The sequence below is a fragment of the Protopterus annectens genome, chromosome 4.part0, assembly GCF_019279795.1.
Source record: "Protopterus annectens isolate FY-2018-M chromosome 4.part0, PAN1.0, whole genome shotgun sequence".
NCBI classification, from domain to species: Eukaryota; Metazoa; Chordata; order Ceratodontiformes; family Protopteridae; genus Protopterus; species Protopterus annectens.
Window position 1 is genome coordinate 1,434,926,926 of NC_056733.1, and position 19,167 is coordinate 1,434,946,092.

Genomic DNA, 19,167 nt, shown 5'->3' on the forward strand with positions numbered 1-19,167 from the left:
AACTACCTCACACACTTTACAAGGCTACAAAGAGATCTCCTGAAGGAACTAGGATATACTCTACAAGGTTCATTGGCTGTGGGGGTGACAGAGAAAGTCACCTCCCAGCTGTCCACCTTAAATTCCATCATCAACTCCTCCATGAGACTGATATATGCAGCGGATGGAGTGAGTAGGGCAGTGGGTTCAGGAGTTTCCCTGAGAAGACACTCCTGGATGCACTTGTGTAATTTTGCAGAAGCTTTTAAGTCTACCTTTACCAATGCCCCGGACCTAAAGTTAAAGACACACACCAGATGCGAGCAGGAAGGAAAAACTGTCTCTGCCATTGGAGTACGTTTTTAAGTAACTTCAATACCTTACCCTAAAGGTCAGGAGAGTGGGAAAATGTGGTTCAAAAGATCCCAGGGAGCTTTCCAAGATGCATGAGGTAAATCCTTCCCAAGGGGCAGAGGGGGAGGTAACAATGGTAGACGTTGTCCTAGAGGCAGAGGGGTTCCACAAAACCAGGGTGACCGTGATTCCTTTCATGGATGTTCCTACCAGTGCTCTTGAAAGGAGACCCATCTGCTCTACTCTGGAGGCAGTCGGGGGACATTTATCTTTATACCCAGAAGCCTGGCAAAATATTACAAAAGACAAGTGGGTACAAAACATAATACCCAGAGACTATTCCATTCCTTTTGCCATCCTCTCCCACACATCAGAATAATTCCAGATGTTCCACCCAATCTAAGGGAGCAAGCAACTATAGAAATTCAGAAGTTGTTAGACAAAAGAGTCATCCAAAAAGTCCCCACAGACCAAATAGGATTTGGAACTTACTCAAGATTCTTTTTAGTGCCAAAAAGAACAGGGGACTGGAGACCCATATTGGATCTCAATAAACTGAATGAATCTGTCAAAAAGTCTAATTTCCAAATGGTGCCACTGCAGTCAGTACTTCCCTTCTTAGGGAAAGATGATTGGATATGCTCAGTATAGATTTCCAAGATGTGTACTACCACATAAAAATGGACAGAGCATCGAGTCATTTATGCTTCTGGCTGGGAGCCAGCCATTATCAGTTCTGAGCTCTGCCTTTTGGTCTCACTACAGCTCCCAGTGTTCACCAAATGTATGGCAGTAGTAAAGGCTCACTTGAGACGTATCTAGATGACTGGCTCCTAACTGCCACCACCAAGCATCTACTTCAACAAGCCAGGAACGTGACATTGGAAATTTGTGCTCAGCTAGGCATAACAGTCAGTTTGCAAAAATCTGCTTTGTTGCCCTGTCCATGTATTACCTTCATAGGTGCAGACCTAGACACCATTTCTATGATAACCCAATAAACCAAAACTCACAAGATGTAAGGCACCCTGGACACGAAGACTGAATCTTCTTCGTGTCCAGGGTACCGTTTCTATGATGGCATGTCTTCCACCCGACAGAATTTCTACCCTCAGACACCAAATACTCCACCTTCTTCCCAAGGACAAGGTAAAGGTAGTTGTGAAACTTCTAGGAACCATGGCTTCAACCATAACTCTAGTTCCTCTCACCAGGATGCATATGAGAATCCTTCAGTGGCCCCTGTTTTCTCAGTGGTCACTACAAGAACTTCCTATGTCCCATCTGATCAGAATAACGGAGTCATACAAGAGGGATCTATGGTGGTAGACTCAGTCCAATCATGTGACCATCAGGAGACCATTTATTCCACAACAACCTGTTGCTACAGTGACCACAGACACTTCCCAGATAGAATGGGAGGGAATTATCTGGGAAGGACAGTCCAAGGCATATAGCAAGACCACGAGGCCCATTTGCACATCAGTGTTCTAGAGATAAGAGCAGTGCTTCTGGTGTTGCAGGCACTCCACAACTCTCTTCCACCAGGGATGATTGCAATCCAGTTAGACAATATGTAGGTGGTATGGTACATAAACAAACAAGGAGGAACCAGATCATACCCACTTTGTCGAGAGTCTCTGAGAGTTTGGCAATGGGCAATATCTTCCCAATGCTTTCAAGTAGCAATGCACATCCCGGGGAAATCCAACGTGATAGTGGACAAGCTCAGCTGGGCAATATAAATGCCTCACGAATAGTCTCTAAACCAGAACATAGTGGAAGAGATTTTTATGGAAATGGGGCCAGCCTTGTTGCAATCTTTTTGCCACTCCCATGAATACCAAATGCAGCAGGTACTTTGCCCTAATTCCCCCTCCGGGGGAGACACCAAAAGACGCAGTTGTTCACGACTGGCCCTCAGGACTTCTTTATGCCTTTCCCACAGTTCCCCTCATACCCAAAGTCACCCAGAAAGCAAAATCCTTGGGAAGTAGGCTGATTCTCATTGCCCCATATTGTCCTCCTCAGATTTGGTTCCCCTTCCTCTGGCCTCACCTGCAGGAGAAGCCGTGGGTTCTGGACCCAGTTCCAGACTTTCTGACCCATATGTCAGGAACACTTCATCCTTCTCTCCACACCCTCAGTTTGACAGCATGGTTGCTCCACTTCCAAACTTAGTCAGGCTTCAAGACTTCACTCAAGCAGTAAAACACATTTTGGTATCCTCTCACAAGGCTTCTACCAGAAAATTATATACTAGTAAATTGAAGAGGTTCTCCTACTGGGCATAAACCAGAAACATTGACCCCTTCTCTGATCCAATTCACTCGATTTTAGAATTTCTTACTGAACTATTCCAACAAGGCTCAGCTGCAGCCATAATTAGAGTCCAACTGGTGGCGATCTCAAATTTCCACATTGTTGAATTTTCTCCTAACCTAATGTCACACAGATTGTGTAAAGCATTCTTAAAAGGCACTTCTTTATTGAGACCTCCTTTAAAAGAACCACTTCCTCCTTGGGATTTAAATTTTGTACTGTCTCATCTAACATTGCCTCCATTCGAGCCCTCCTCTTCTTGTGACCTCAAATTTCTTTCTTGGAAGACTATTCTTCTAGTAGCGGTAACATCTGCAAGAAGAGTCTCAGAGTTGCAAGCACTATTGATCAAACCACGATATTTGTTTTTCCATAAGGATAGGGTATCACTAAGAACTAATCCATCATTTGTACCTAAGGTTTGTTCTCAATCCAATCTAAACCAATCTATTGAGTTTCCAGTCTTTTTTCCCAATCATAGCAACAAGGTTGCGTATAAACTCCACCAATTGGATGTGCATAGACAACTCAGATTCTATCTCTATAGAACTAAAGATTTCAGAAAATCAGACCAATTGTTCATCTCGTTCTCTGAAGCAAAAAAGGGCATGCCAGTTTCAAAAGTCAGACTTTCAAATTGGCTTTCAAATTGTATCACTTTTATATACACCTCCAATAACAGAAATTTGCCATTCAAAATTAGTGGTCACTCAACCAGAGCATTGGCAACATCCTCTGCTTTCCAGGCCAGAATGTCAATGGACAGTATTTGTGCTGCTACATGGGCAAATCCTCATACATTTATTGCTCATTACAAAGTTGATTTGGCCTCCAGGGACAGGGCTTCATTTGGTTCCACTTTGCTCAAAGGTGTACTCCCATGAGCCACCCAGGAAAAATGTGCTAGGGACGCTGTCCCATCCAGTAAGAATGAAGGCAAGACAGGACAGCATAACATAAAGAAGTGTTGTACTCACCATAACGTTCCATGTTTGTTGTCCATCTCGCCCTTCATTCTTACGACCCTCCCACCTTCCTCCATCCGAGTACTCCTAGAGAACCTGGTGGACAGTTGTTTCCTCTGATAAATGAGCTCCTTTGACTCTCTCTGTTTTTCCTTGACCTGATGTCATATGGTTATTTGTCTTTGTAATAGTTAACAGCAAACTAGATCTGGAGATTGCACACCTGCATGATAGGATACCTTCTCTGCCACAAGTCAAGTTAGAGATTTTGAGCTAGTGTATTCGGCCAATTGCGAACCCATCCAGTAAGAATGAAGGGCAAGATGGACAACAAACATGGAATGTTATAATGAGTGCATAACTTCTTTTTTTCTGTATATATCTCATTCCTTTTTAAACAATCTTAGATTGCGGATGCTAAATAGCCTGGCTAGCTTAGACGGTAGAGCATGATACTCTTAATCTCAGGGTCATGGGTTTGAGTCCCAGGTTGGGCGGCTATATTTTGGAGGATTGGGGCTAGCATGATGGTTAAGGTGTGTACCTCACAGACACAAGGTCAAATGTTTGATTCTCACCTTTACGGGAAACTGGCTATGCTTAAAGTGGCCCGAAATGGCAGCTAGCCTAGTACTTATCAAGGAACTTATCAAGGAACCAAGGATAACTGAAGCATCGTCTGCATCACTTATGGAGTGAGTTGCTTGATTAGTAATGTAAGATTCCCAATTGTGGAATCAAAATCCCCCTGACTCAGTTTGAACAAGGCTTGCAGCATCTCCGAACTAGCTGCAGATGACATAGCAGTCCAAAACATCAGACCAGCACCCAAAAAAGGAAACAAAAGGAGGAAGCAGATCTACTGAAACAACTCAACATTAAAAAGAACTACCACATGGAGTACTACAAATGCCTTGTTTTATTAATATGATGCATAAAACATAAAAATAAATTTAAAAAACAGAGTCAGTCGTCCTGTCAGAGTCTGCACCATACTGCTAACCATGCAGCTTCCTGGTACAATTTTTCTCATCTTGGGGTGCTGCTGCAGTGTGGGAAATGGAAACCCTACATGCTGTATTGAGATCTATGATACAGGTAGGCAGTTATGCTGAGTAATTATTACCAGGTGTTCATAGTTTAATAGTTGACCACAAGGTTTAAAGGCTGAATATTTGAGTTTTGTTATTCAGAGTAGTACTTTTTTGTCTGTCTGAATGAATTTTTAAATTAATTTCATAGGTGTCTGTAAGTTTGGATAGAGGGTTGAGTTTTGGTGGTGTGCCATAGTTTCCAAGAAGTATCTCACTCTTGTATAATTTTTTGTGTTTATTGTGTTAGCCAGGTGGCTGGATTTGATGTAAACAGTGTCCCGGCTGGTGATAAAAAAATGTTAGATCACCAAGTAAATCACATAAGGAGAGGAAGCACAAAAAAGTGTCTTGAATAAAATAAACAAAATAATTAAAAAAGGAAATATTTATTAGGCACACTTAGCACTTTCATCCGTCTAATGCCTCAGGACTTTTTCAGAGTAAAACAACTTTCTCTTGAGTTCATTATATAACTGCTCAATTAAACATGCCCATCATACCTCCCGACCTCTTAGCACAAAACGTCTGGACAAAGCCAAAAATAATGGTGGGACAAAGCACTAAAAATAGAAACAAATGTTAAATATTGCTCTCATAAATTTAGAAAGTTGATAGAATAAAAGGTTGCCAAGCATTTTCTGAAGGATATAAAGCCTGAAACTCAAGTACTTGTCATTATTTAATGAATTCAGTCCTCATTGATTTGCCACAAAGATCCAGGAAACCACAAATTTTATGAAGAGACGACTATAAATATGAGGGAAAAATCCTGACATTCTGCAAAAACCTGGACAGTTGAGAGTTATGACCCCCATATCCACAGCTAGTCAATCCCCTAGAAAATTAAAGAAACAGAACCATTTAAATTTGCATTATTACATTGCTAAAAAGTACCCCATATAAAATGCAAATCTAAATTCATTATAACCTAATATTCACTGCAAGGTCCAAATTAAAGTTAAAAACTCTAAAGACATTCTTTCATATTCATACAAGCACCTAAGATGTGACACCAGGATAGTAGTATACATTGCTTCATGTAGAAAATGCACACCTTTCTATATCAATACAACTGAAAGAGCATTAAAAGAAAAGGTTTACAAGCACTTGAGGGATGTCAAAAAACAAGGCTCTAGTAATGCTCTATGGAAACACATCCAAAACCATGAAGGTCATGAATTTGCCTTCTTTATCATGTATGTAGTGAACCAGGACTCCAGGGGTGGCCCCTGGTAGGTAAGGTTGGAATGTAAGGAACTTGAGTGGCAACTTAAGACCAATGCCACTGATCCTTATGGTCTCAGTAAGTCTACATCCCTTACTTGTTGCCTAAAATTGAAGGCATTAGGTTATTAGACAGTAAACCACTGAGATGGTAAACATCTTAGGTGCTTGTACGAATATGAAAGAATGTTTTAGTTTTTAACTTTAATTTGGACTTTGCGATGAATATCAGGTTATAATAAATTTAGATGTGTATTTCATATGGGGTACTTTTTAGCAATGTAATAATGTGAATTTAAATGGTCCTGTTTCTTAAAATTTTTAGGGGGTAGACTAGCTGTGGGTATAGGCATGTTTTTTTAATTGAGCAGTTATATAATGAACTCAAGAGGAAGTTATTTTACTGTGAAGAAGTCCTGAGGCATTAGGGGGATGAAAGAGCTGTGTGTGCCTAATAAATGTTTCTTTTTTAAATTATTTTGCTTATTTTACTCGAGACTTTTCTGTGTTTCCTCGCTTTATGTGATTTACTTGGTGATTTAACACTTTTTTACCACCAGATGGGACACTGGTTCTCTGTTTGAATTTGGCTGTGTGGTGGTTTTGTTTTCCTATTCCAGTGTCAGGCAGCAGAGCAGTGATGTAATTTCCTTTATTCAGTCAAGAAAGTGAACAGTGAGGTAGCAACACAGCCATGGAGTGTTTAGAATCTACTCTGGGGAACATTATGCAGCTTTTCAAGCTTGTATCACAGAGATTTAAGGATGTTTGTGACAAAGTCAGTATATCTGCTTCTAATGGAGGTGTTTCAGCAAATCATTTGTTTTCCACCAATGGATTGTTATATGGATAAGAAGATCCAGTGGTGCAATAAATTCCTGAATACCACTCAACCCATGGACTGAGAAACCATCTCACAATGTCTCCCACGATATTGGGAGTTACACAGGTAACACTAACATTTTATTAAGTGAATGGTTTAACAACTCCATTGAATTTGGAAAGAGTGGCAGTGATGATGATGGGTCAGGTTTTACTTTGGCAAAGCAGCTTAAAATGTTTCACTAAATATCATAAGCTAGAAGATGAGAACTGCTATTTTCATGAGTGTATAAAAATAGGAATAGTGTCTAAGAGTTTGAGATCTTGGAAATTTCCCACTGGCTTTATTGAAGGCTTGGCTTTGCATCCTGACCTTTTGGCTCTATTTGACCGGCATGGCTGTGAACTCATGGAAACTCTAGTACATCATAATCAATTAAACATGGATAAATTGGTAGTTGGTATTACTCAATTAGACCTTACAGTCCCTAAAGATGTGTTGTTTGAATACCACAAAAATGACTATAACAACATTTTTAGGAATGCTGAAACAGCATTAAACTATGTTAGGAGAAGAAAAAAAAAGAGGTTGCTACATGACAAAGCACCCCAACCCCCGCCCCCCCCAGAATATGGGGGCCTCCATTTATGGGGATGATGTTCAACCAGACGATGGCACTGTGTATTGCTTCAACAGCTCTGAGATCTCTTTAGGTTCCCCACCACTTTGAAGGTCAGAGAGACTGAGGAAATGAAGAGAAGGAACCAGATCAGAGGGACATTCCCACCATTTAAACAACTACCAGGGATGGCAACCATGGAATTTACCACCAGAACAGAGGATGAATGGGAGGGTGAACAGAATCTAACCAAACGATTACCAACAATAGTAACAAATCACAAAAATGATTTTAAAACATAAAATTTCAGTTTCTTTTTAATTACAACTGAGCATGCCTCTTTATTGAAAGAAGGATGACCTTTGTACCTTCTAGAAGAGGGAATTTAGTTAAAACATCGACTGACTTGAAACTGTTTAAGAGAAAAATTGAATTTCAGTACCTGGTTTGGTGACACTGATAGGAGGGAAGGGGGACATGATATTTTTCAAAGACCGAGTTTATTTAATCCGCCCCTGCACACCACCATTTTGCTGTTTGAGAAGTTAAGTGAATATGACATGAGAAATGTATTCAAAGACAATAAAGATGTACCACCAAGTAATAATAATAATGAAATCAATTTGTTAAATGAAGTATATGACAATAAGGACTTGATATGCATGAATCCTGACAAATGAGGGGGGCTAGTGGTGATGGATATTGCTGATTACAACTGCAGAATGGAAAGAATGCTGTTTTCTGAAACATATGAGGAGGTATCCATGAACCAACTGAATGTTGCATACTCCAGGATTGACAATGTCATATATGATTTACTAATGCAGGGGCAGATTAAAAAACTGAATATAATTTTCTTAGGAATGATTTTCCTTGGATTCCATCCATTTTCGAAATACTGAAAATCCATAAAGACATCACAGATCCCCCTTTGTGTCCCATTGCTGATGCTAAAGGGTCAGAAAGTTATGCATTAACCAAGTTTATTCACTTAAAGTTAAAGGACATATTGAATAATGAAATGTATATACTTAAGGACTCATGGGTTTTTCTTAGGAGAATCCAAAAAGATTGTTTAGTGGAGGACCTTATTTTGGTTGCCATTGACATAAAGGATGTATTTTTCAGTTATTCCTCATGACTGTGGGATGGAATAGCTCACACAATATCTTAGAATAGTATTATTAGCAATGGTATTGTTGGGGTGGTAACAGTCTGTATGAAAATCATCTTAAACAACAATTTTATATAGTTTGAGGGGGTTCATTTTTATAGTTTGAGGGGGTTCATTTTTAAACAAAAAATGGATTAGCAATAGGGGCTACTTGCACCCCCATTTTTGCTAACATTGTTTTAGCCTACTGGGAGAATACGTATGTTTTTGAGTCCAGTTTTGAGAGTAGTTAGACCATACATAGATGTTTTATAGATGATATAGTTATTTTCAGGAGGGACAGTGATTGTAGATCAGGCAAATTTTTCAACTATATCAACAATTCTACCAAATTTTTAAATGTCACCCTTAACAAGTCTGTGGATTGTATTTGCTACCTAGATGTTAAAATTAAGGTTGACCATGTCAATACATACTTTATTTCAAATTTATATAAAAAATATATTCTAATTTTCTTCTGTATTATGGCAGTTATCACTCCCCTCACCAAAAGAAAGTCCTCGTTAAAGGGCAACTGGTGAAAGGAATCCCTGGTTAAAGGACAATTAGTGAGATTAGCCAGGCTGATATCTAGCATGGAAATATTTTATATGAAAGTGAAAAACTAAGGTCCATGCTGTTAAACAGGGGATATCCTTATTATTTTCTTGAAGGGGTTTGCAGGGAAGTTTACAGTAAAAGAGCCAATGGGCTCTTCAAGCCTCTTTTAGGCTCTAACGATGGTGCCATTTAAAGGCACAAAAACGACCAGAATTTTGACAAAAGAGCCATTGTTACATACAGTATAGACGCCAAATTCTAATTAATATAATCAAAAACAACTTTAAAGTTCTGAATATTGGGGGTTGGACATGAAAACATTTGGCATGGAACCAATAGTTATTTATAGATAAGATTGTAACATTAAGAATTACTTAGAAACAGTGAAGAAACCCTCAAACAGCAACATGAGATGGAATACAATGTCAAAATATGGTAGGTATCCCCAGTGTCCCTCAGTTTTGGAAGGTGATTCCATTATGGTTCAAGGCTCTGGGAAAATCACAAGTCCAGGAAAGTGCAATTGTGACAACAGGAGAGTTTTATACATTCCTTCATGCAGAATATGCACCTATTTCTATATAAGTAAAACCGAAAGAAAGGGTGTATGAGCACTTGAGGGATGTCAAAAAACAAGACACTAGTAATGCTGTCTGGAAACACAGCCAAAATCTTGAAGGACATAAATTTTCGTTCTTCATTGTGGATGTAGTGTACCAGGACCCCAGGGGTGGCCACTGGAAGATACGGTTGGAATATAAGGAACTTGAGTGGCAACTTAAGACCAGTGCCACAGGTTCTTATGGTTTCAGTGAGTCTACATCCCTTACTTGTTGCCTAAAATTGAAGGCACTAGGCTATTAGACAATAAACCACCAAAATTGTAAACATCTTAGGTGCTTGTATGAATGTAAATGAATATTTTTAGAGTTTTTAAATTTAACTTGGACTTTGCTATGAATATTAGGTTATAATGAATTTAGATGTGGATTTCATTTGGGGTACTTTTTAGCAGTGTAATAATGTGATTTTAAATGGTTCTGTTTCTTTAAATTTCTAGGGGGTTGACTAGCTGTGGATATGGGTATGTTTTTAATTGAGCAGTTATATAATGAACTCAAGAGGAAGCTCTTTTACTCTGAAGAAGTCCTGAGGCATCAGAGGGAAGAAACAACTGTGTGTGCCTAATAAATGTTTATTTTTTTATTTATTTTGCTTATTTTATTCATAGGTAGGTACTAGGCTATCTGCCAGAGGGCATTTATAAGCCTAACCAGAGTGCGTCAGATTTCGCCACCCCATTGATTAATTAACTGAGCCTCTCTTAAGAAGAACCAATGAAGCAGGGGTGTATTTTCTGTTACCCATCCACTTGTCAAGGTTTCTCTTGAAGAGTGTTAGTGAGGGGCTCTGCTTAATGTAGTTAGGAATTTTGTTCCAAAGCATGGGGTGTCTCTGTGACAGGAATCTATCCCTCTAGCATGTTCTATTTATTGTTGTGGTGAGGTTTAGCTCACTAGAGCGAGTGGCTCGCAGTGACTTGGATTTCTTTAGGTGGAGCATGTCCATCAATTCTGAGTTGGACATGGCTTTGTAAGTCAGGCAGAGATCACCTCTGAGTAAGCGATATGCGAATGAGTACAGCTGGAGTTTTTCCAGTCGTGCTGCATAGGACATATGTTTGAGGCCAGTAATCCTCTTGATGAGGTACTTTTGTGATCTTTCCAGCTGTTGGAAGTGTCTTGTGAGGTACATCCCAAATGGGACATTGCACTCTATGATGGGTCTGATGAGTGACGAGTAGAAGGGCACTATAACCTCTTCATTTCTAGATGCGAACCCTTTAGTAATTAGATGGGCTACATAGAAGGATTTCAACTACTTTGGCAATATGATTGTCAAAGGAGAGATTACTATCTACCTGGGTCCCCAGATCTCTTGTTACCTCTTCTGTATTAAGGGTGCTGCCACCTATGTGGTAATTCATAGGTGTTTTGTTTTTCCCAAATGGGATGACTATACATTTTTTGGAATTTAGCTTGAGACCAGGACTTTGACACCAGGTGTTCGTCTCAGTAAGGCCCTTTTGGAGAATGTCCGTGTCAGCTGGAGAGTCAATTATGGCTCCCAGTTTGCAGTCATCGGCAAACTTCATTAGCCATAGTCCTCCTGTGTTTGCCTGTACTTCTGAGAAGTATATGCAGAACAGTAGGGGTCCCAGGACCGAGCCTTGTGGGACACCACTTGTGACTGGTTTAGAGTCGGACTTGGAGCCTGCTATTCTTACAGTGTGAGTTCTGTCTGCAAGCCAGTTGGCAACCCATCTCATGACAAAGGGGTTTATGTTCAGGTTGGTGAGTTTTTGTATAATTCCCAAGTGAGGAATGGTGTCAAAAGCCTTGGCAAGGTCAAGGTAGGCTGTGTGAACTACCTTCCCATCATCTATGACCTTGGTGACTGTCTCGAAGAAGTCAACCAGGTTTAGTAGGCATGATCTGCCCTTAACAAAGCCGAACTGGGTCACGTCAAGTGTTTGGAGGTTCCCAATGTCTTTGTTAATGAATTCTATAATGATGCGCTCCACAGCCTTGCAGACTAGGCTATTCAGGCTTCTGGGGCAATAGTTACCAGGGTCAGTTGTGGCCCCTCCTTTGTGGAGCAGAATAACAATTGCTGTGCACCATTCTGTGGGCATGTAGCCTGTGGAGAGGTTGAGGTTGAACAGTGTGTTTAGGTGGCGGGTTAGTTCGTTCTATAGTTCATGCAAGACACAGCCTGAGACACCATCTGGCCCCATTGATGCTGTGCTTTTGGCTTTTGAAAGTGCTGTTTTCACCTGTGCGTCTGTGATTTCCAAGACACTACCCTTTTCCGGTATTGTTGTGGGCCCTTTTCGAGGTGGGGGGGTGAGGTTTGCACTGAATCTATCTGCCAGGATGTTGGCAATATCATTGGGTTCAGTATATTTTGTGTTATTTTGCACTAGCTCAGAGCATATCTGTGAGTTGCCACTTAGATTCTTGACATAACTAAAGAAGGCTTTGTGGTTATCTTTCAAATCCTTGGCTATTTTTCTTTAGAAGTTAGCCTTGGAGGATTTTATGGGGGACCTTAGTTTCTTACTGATACTGATCAGGGATGTCTTTCCTTCTTAGGATTTGCTTTTTTTCTGAACTAGTTTCCTCCTTCTATTGTATAGCCTGTCTATGGCAGGGGTCCACCAGACTGGTTTTGTTCTCTTAGGGGAGTGAGTCTTGGTTTGCTAGGGATGGCACGATCCATGCATCCTTGTAGGTGCTCATAGAGTGCATTTGTAAAGGTTCCTGCATCTTGGACACTATTATCCTTTAGCATGGGGGCTGTGAAACATACCACCTCTGTCTTAAGTAAGGTGAAGTTTGCTATAGAAATGTTTTTCACTGTGGTTTCCTTGGTTGGAGGTGGTGGTGTGGTGTGGACATCTAGAGTGATTAGTTTATGGTCTGAGCTAACCAGTGACGGGTTGACCTGTGGTGTGGAACACCTGTCGCCCTTGTTGGTGTGGTGTGGACATCCAGAGTGATTAGTTTATGGTCTGAGCTAACCAGTGACGGGTTGACCTGTGGTGTGGAACACCTGTCGCCCTTGTTGGTGATGACCAGGTAAAATATGTTTTCACCTCTGGTAGAGGGGCTTGCCAGCTGATCCAGGGCATTTGAGTTGATAAATTCCAGGAAGCGCTGGACCTAGGAGTTTGTACTTGAGTCGTTTTCCCAGTTAATGGTAGGGTAATTGAAATCGCCCAATATCAGGGTGTTCTGTAGGACCTTCATGTTTTCCACTGTCTACAGAAAGGCGAAGTGGTGGTCCTGGGTCATGGAGGGTGATCTATAGCAGGCCACAATTTACATTGCAGATCTGCCTGATGTTAGTTGCACATGGATGATCTCGGAGGTATCATGCTGCACCACTAACCTGGAGGTGTAGGTATCCTTGATGAATATGGATACACCCCCTCCTTTTGTGTTTCAGTCCATGTTCTGTGGCCGAAATGTGTGGTATGAGTTGTAGCCTGGTAGTGCTGGGGTGCTCTGTGGAGCTTTGAACCAGGATTCAGTTACTGCACAGATGTCAACGTTCTCCATACTGAGGAGTGCTTTGAGCACGTTCATTTTGAGATTTAAACTCCTGGCGTTGAGTAGCATAACCCTCATTTTTTTTTATTTGTGCTGTTTACAGAGGTGGGTTTGACTTTTGAGCCTTGCCTAAAAAAGGCACTATGGGGGCAGCAAGAGCCTTGGCCAGTATTCAAAAGCCTAGGGGTGACAGGTGCAAGCTGTCTCTTGTAAAGCAACGAGGCTTGTCAAGCATGTCGTCCCAGGCTGACAGACACTGGATCCCCTTTGAATGATACCAGAAGCTTGGCAATTGTTGAAATTGATAATTTTTTCTTTATACTGCGGTTTCATTCTTGGTGACGGCAGGATGCTACTCAGGGTCAGGGTCATACCCGAGTGTGCTACATGATCAGAGAGCTCTTCCATGTCTCTTTTCATGTAGTCCAGGGGGGTATGTCTCAGGTCATTCACACCAACATGAACAATGACAGAGTCATATTTGTACTTGTTCTGGAGTGACCTGAGTGCTTGTGTTATGTGGCGGATTCTGGGTCCCCACAGGCAGCTAACAGTAACCTTCTCCTTGTCCAGCCTAGTGAGTGGGATATCAGTGTGCCTGACTATAGAGTCGCCTATTACTGCTGTGTTAGGTATGTTGTTTCGCCTTAAGGGCTGTGATTGTGCGGCACACTGATTTTGTGTTTTATGTGTTGTCTGGTTTATGAAGGGAGGTGCAGGTTTTTTGAGTGTCTGCTTTGGAAGTCTGTGATGCTTTTGCAGGTTTTTATTTAGTGCCTCCGAGTATGATTTCATGTATTTATGTGTATTTTTTGTCAGTGCTGGCTTAGTATGTCTTTTTGAGGCTGGAGGTATGATGCAAGTGTTAACCTTCGCCTCATGACTGCCTGTTCCAGTCTTGGGTGGAGTGAGCTTAGCCTCCAATTTAGCTATATAATTGCATATGTTAATTTTTTTGTGATAGAAGGAGATGGTTGTCTGTGTACATGAGGCAGTTGTAACATTGCCTCAGGATACCCAGGTTCACCAGCTGGACTGGAGAGTACACCTGAAATTGCCCTTTGGTCATGCCTGAATAGTAGGGTGAGCTACTTAGTTGCTTGGTTGGTGAGGGGTGAATAATGAGCCTGGCCCTGCTGGGCAATCAAGTGTCGAGGTTTATTATTGCTTGCTATTAGGTCTGAGCAAGTGCTGGACTGTAGGATGCTTTTTAAGTGCTTAAGTTGAGAGTTAGACTACTTTCAAGGGAAAAACTGAAGAGGAGACTTGGTGGAGCCGGGATAAATTTAGCCCTAGCTAACTGGCGCTGCCCGGACATGCATAACCATGCAAATGCAGTTTTTACAGCAGGGAAATGAAAGAGATAGGAATTAGGCCAAAATGGCCTATAAACTACTAACTTCTTTTTTTTTTTCAAAAAAACTACTAACTTCTGGGCTAGAACCACTCCTCCATGGACAGATGGCTGCTCAAAGCTCCCTCTCTTACAGGTGAACAGAGAAACCTCCCTCTATCTAAGTAAGGTATGGGAAATCAGAAAATTGTAACACAGCCCTGAATTCAGCACTAGCCTGAAAACTGGACTATACTTTAGAAAGGTGGGAAACAAGGACATTTTTTTTTGAAAAGATAAGTCATAAACAGTAAAACATACACTTAAAACAGCTTTAAACAACTACAAACAGTAAAAAATACACTTAAAACAGCTTTAGATGACTACAAGCAATCAGAAAAGGCTTTTAAACAAATTACCCGATTAACCAGTAAAAGAAATCTCAAAACTGAGCCCTGTTCCTGTAGTCTTCAATCAAACAAGTTCTAACTGCACACTCCTGCCACTGGGGTGCAGGGGAACCCTCTCCAAAAAAGAAGGGCTGGATTAGTGCTCAAGTTATACAAACAAAGATTGATTCAACAGGCCTGGATCTAGTCTATGCTATAACAAACAAGGCGCACCAATTTCAGTAAGAAACAGTTCAAATATGCAGGCACTATAAGCCTTTAACCAGAAATTCCCAGCTCAGAAGGGCAGACTCCAGCCTCTCCTCCTACAAAAATGCAGACCACGAACCTTCTTAATGTAAAATAACTGGCATGAAGCCCAAGTGCTTAAACCAGAACTAATACACTTTTAGAATAACAGACACTGAGCCTTCAATCAGCAGTTCCCAACTTAGAGGATGTAAGCTACCTGTCCTGCCACAGCAGTGCAGACCACAAACCTTCTTAATGTAAAACAACTGGTCTGAAGCCCAAATTCAAGAGACTTTTTTGTGTTTCCTCTCTGTATGTTATTTATTTGGAGATTTAATACTTTTTTACCACCGGCCAGGACACTGTTCGGTTCTCTTTTTGAATCTGGCTTTGTGGATTTGATTTAATCTCTTTCCAACTAATGGTATTTTAGGAATGGTGAGAAACAGTCTGTTGAATGTTTTGATTGCTTGGGGTAGACAGTGGTTTGAGATGAGACCAGTTTTATTATAGAAGGAAAGAAGAAGCTTTGGTCATTTTGGTCAAAGTTTTTTTCTTTTTTTGGATTTCTAGTTAAAAAAGTTTTTTTTTTTTTAATGTTCCATTGAAGAATGTCAAAAGTAGACTGATAATCACTTAGTGAATCTGGGAAGGAACCAGTTTGAATTATTCAGTTTGGGATTTTGGTGAAAAATCCATTCCAGAGTTATATGTTTATTACTGCATTTGTTTAATCTAGTCGTAGTATTGACCAGCTGGGTGGAGCTAAAGATGGTAATAGAGGAAGGGGATGAATCTGGCTGACAATAGTCCAACTGTTGTTAAAGTCATCAAGGATAACAGTTCCAAGGGTGATAATTGATGCTGCCCAGGAAAAAAATGTCTACAATTGTGGAAAGGTTATTCTTAGGGGGGATATATAGGGTTATAATATACAGAGATTTCTAGTGGTTAATTTTAAGAGACAGATTAGGATTTTAGTATTGTAAAGAGGAGTATATTACATGGGAATTGTGAAACATCTAATATTGTGGAAGATATGATACCAAACCCCATTGTTCCTTTTGCCTGTACATTCTACTCTCATGAGTCTGTCAGACATCTGGGACAAGATTGCATCATATTTAAGTTCAGGTTTGAGCCATAATTATTTGATGACATTCATGATAAGAGAGTGTATAGCAAGGTAACCAGGATATATTGTAGAGCACATCCCAAAACACAGAGACTGAATGGCTGAAAGAATGTCATACATATACCAAGTCCAAGATGGATATTTCCTGAAATATTCCCTTCTCTCTCTGAGGTATGGCTGTCTTGGAGTTGATAGATACAATTTCGGGGGGAGTGGTGCAGGGAGGCTTGCCTTCCTGCAAAAAAAAAAGTTTAAAGGTGAAGAGAAGTCTTTGAGATTTGTTCTTCTCCTCGATTTTTGTGGTCTTTTTGGGCTTGACAGCATTTTAAGTGTTGACATTTCAATGGGGAGCTATATAGCAATTAATGTATGACATTCTAGAACTATATTTAAGAGATTATTGAGACATCAGCTGGAGAAAATTGGAGTAGAAAGAGAATTATTGTTGGTGGGGGGGGTGAGAGTAATGATGCATTTGACTGTAGATTAATTTGTCCTGGGTTTGAATGTATGTCCCCACTAAATGAAACTAGTTGAAATTAAATGTCATGTGAAATATAGAAAATGGGTTTTTGGTGAATTTTTGAAGTACTTTTTGTGCATTTTAGATTTAATAGTTGTTTGTCTTTTCGGCTTTTCCCGGAAAGGGGTTGCCACAGCGGAACTCCAGTCCACTAATGATTGGCAATAGATTTTATTTTATGGTGCCGAGTTGCCAGCCTGATGCACAACCTTCAGCAAAGGCACGCCCATTCACGCATGTCTTTCACAGGCCAGTCGACTGCAGGGATGACATGCAGACTCCACACAGAAGGCACTTTCCGCACACTAGCTGAGAATCGAACGGGAGAGCCTCTTGCTGTGAGGCAACAACACAACCGCTGTACCACCGTGGCTATCACTTTAGATAGTGATAGTATTTGACAGGTAGAGCAAATTGATCATTGTTTTTACAGCTAAATAGTTGTAGTTTCTAAAGTCTGCATCTTTTAATCTAAACAAGGAAGGGATTATGGAGTTAGGGAGTTGGAGAAAGATTTATTGATTAATATGTGTAAATGAGTTTTTTAAACCTTGGGTTGAAGAAGAGAATTGATTGGTGGTTAGATAGGATAGGCAGAGCAAATGAAGAGTTATTCAGAAGTCAAAAAGCATTTTGATAGGGTTAATATAGAGGGGAGGATTATATGAGGGTGGGAATAAAGATATCAGGAGGAATATAAAGGATGACATTAGAAAAGAGAGTGCTGAAAGAATGTAGATGAAGGCCAGTTGGAATAGATGAACATGAAAATGGAGGGGTAAAGGGAAACATAAAGTGGGATATCTTAGACTGCAAAGACAGTAGAGGTAAGAAAGACGTAATTATTGAAGACTGAAACTGTCTTAATGGGATGTGTATTAAGAGACAGAAACTTAAAGGAGGATAAGCAAAGTGGGAATATTTCATTTTTTATAGTAGATGAATGAGATGACATATGAAAGCTAAAAAAAGAGCATAGAGAGAACAGATTTAGCTGCACTGTATTAGGGGATTAGGGAGCTTGGTGGTAGGTAGCAAAGGGGCAAAAGGGCAGGTAATGATTGGTTTGCCTATGGTGTGACAATTTGGACAGGATAGATTATGCTTATGTAGGTTAAACTGGAAATGAAGAGTGAGGAGTTGTTAATAGACAGGCAAGCATTAATAGACAGGCAAGCGCATCACTTCTACCTTGCCCCTCTGTTCTCAGCTGTTGCTTATCTCTCATGTATGTTACTAAAATTAACTCATATTTGTTTTTCTATTCTGTTAATAATATTTACACATTGTATCAATTGTGTGTGGGATCATCTACCTTCTGTGATTACTCTTTGTGAATTTATTCTGTTTTTTTATTTTATTTATATTTTTTGTTTGTGAATTTCTTCATCCGGGCTGTGCCTGCAAATGGTCTAGTGTGGTCAGTGTGTGAGTAGAGCACATATAAATATGTGCAGAGTAAGAGTAGTTATGCTACAGGAAATTATAGTTGTTAATAGAACTAATAGAGAAGGAAAGAGTAAGATGTAAGGGTACTTTGTTTAATGTGGCACAGAACCTAAGAGAGGCAGCAGTGATGGGGCCTTTAAGAGGCATTAAACTTATAAAGGAAGTAGGAGAAAAAAGAAGCGTGTGTGTGTGTGTGTGTGTGTGTGTGTGTGTGTGTGTGTGTGTGTGTGTGTGTGTGTGTATATATATATATATATATATATATATATATATATATATATATATATACACACACACACACACACATATATATATATATATATATATATATATATATATATATATATATATATATATATATATATTGATATATATAGATAGATGCATTGATCGGGGGGGCAGGGTGAGATTCCAAATCAGACCCACACCAGCTAATTCTGTTTACCAGAAGAAGAGGGAGTTCACCAGGGTATGTAAATGCAAACAGTTTAGATGAACAAATGCATGTTTACTTAGAAGCTGGGGAAGAGAAATGGATTACTTCATAAATAAAATAAAATAGTCCAAACCTAACCAAACCAATTTCAGCAGGTTATAGTTCAACGGCTAAGTAATATCTGCTTAAATAAGTGCAGCTATTACAAAGGGCACAATGCAATGCCTTAATTCATTCCCTCCAGTATAGCTCTTTTTGAGTGTGCACCCTTAACTCCAAATGGGTGTGGCTTAAGCCTTTAAAAATGAAGTTATCATCTTACTGTTCTAACAAATACTCATTGGCAGAGGTCAAATATCAATCCAATTGTATTTGCCATCATGTATGCATGAAAATAAAATATTCTGATACCTTGTATGTAGCATGGTTTTGGCATTATTA

At 40.0% G+C, this 19,167-nt stretch overlaps 1 protein-coding gene across 4 annotated transcripts in view; it reads left to right on the top strand.

The window, feature by feature from the left end:
* The window catches only part of LOC122799893 (E3 ubiquitin-protein ligase RNF14-like), an 826,975-nt gene that overhangs the window by 721,255 nt on the left and 86,553 nt on the right, over window positions 1-19,167 (top strand). The window lies entirely within an intron of this gene.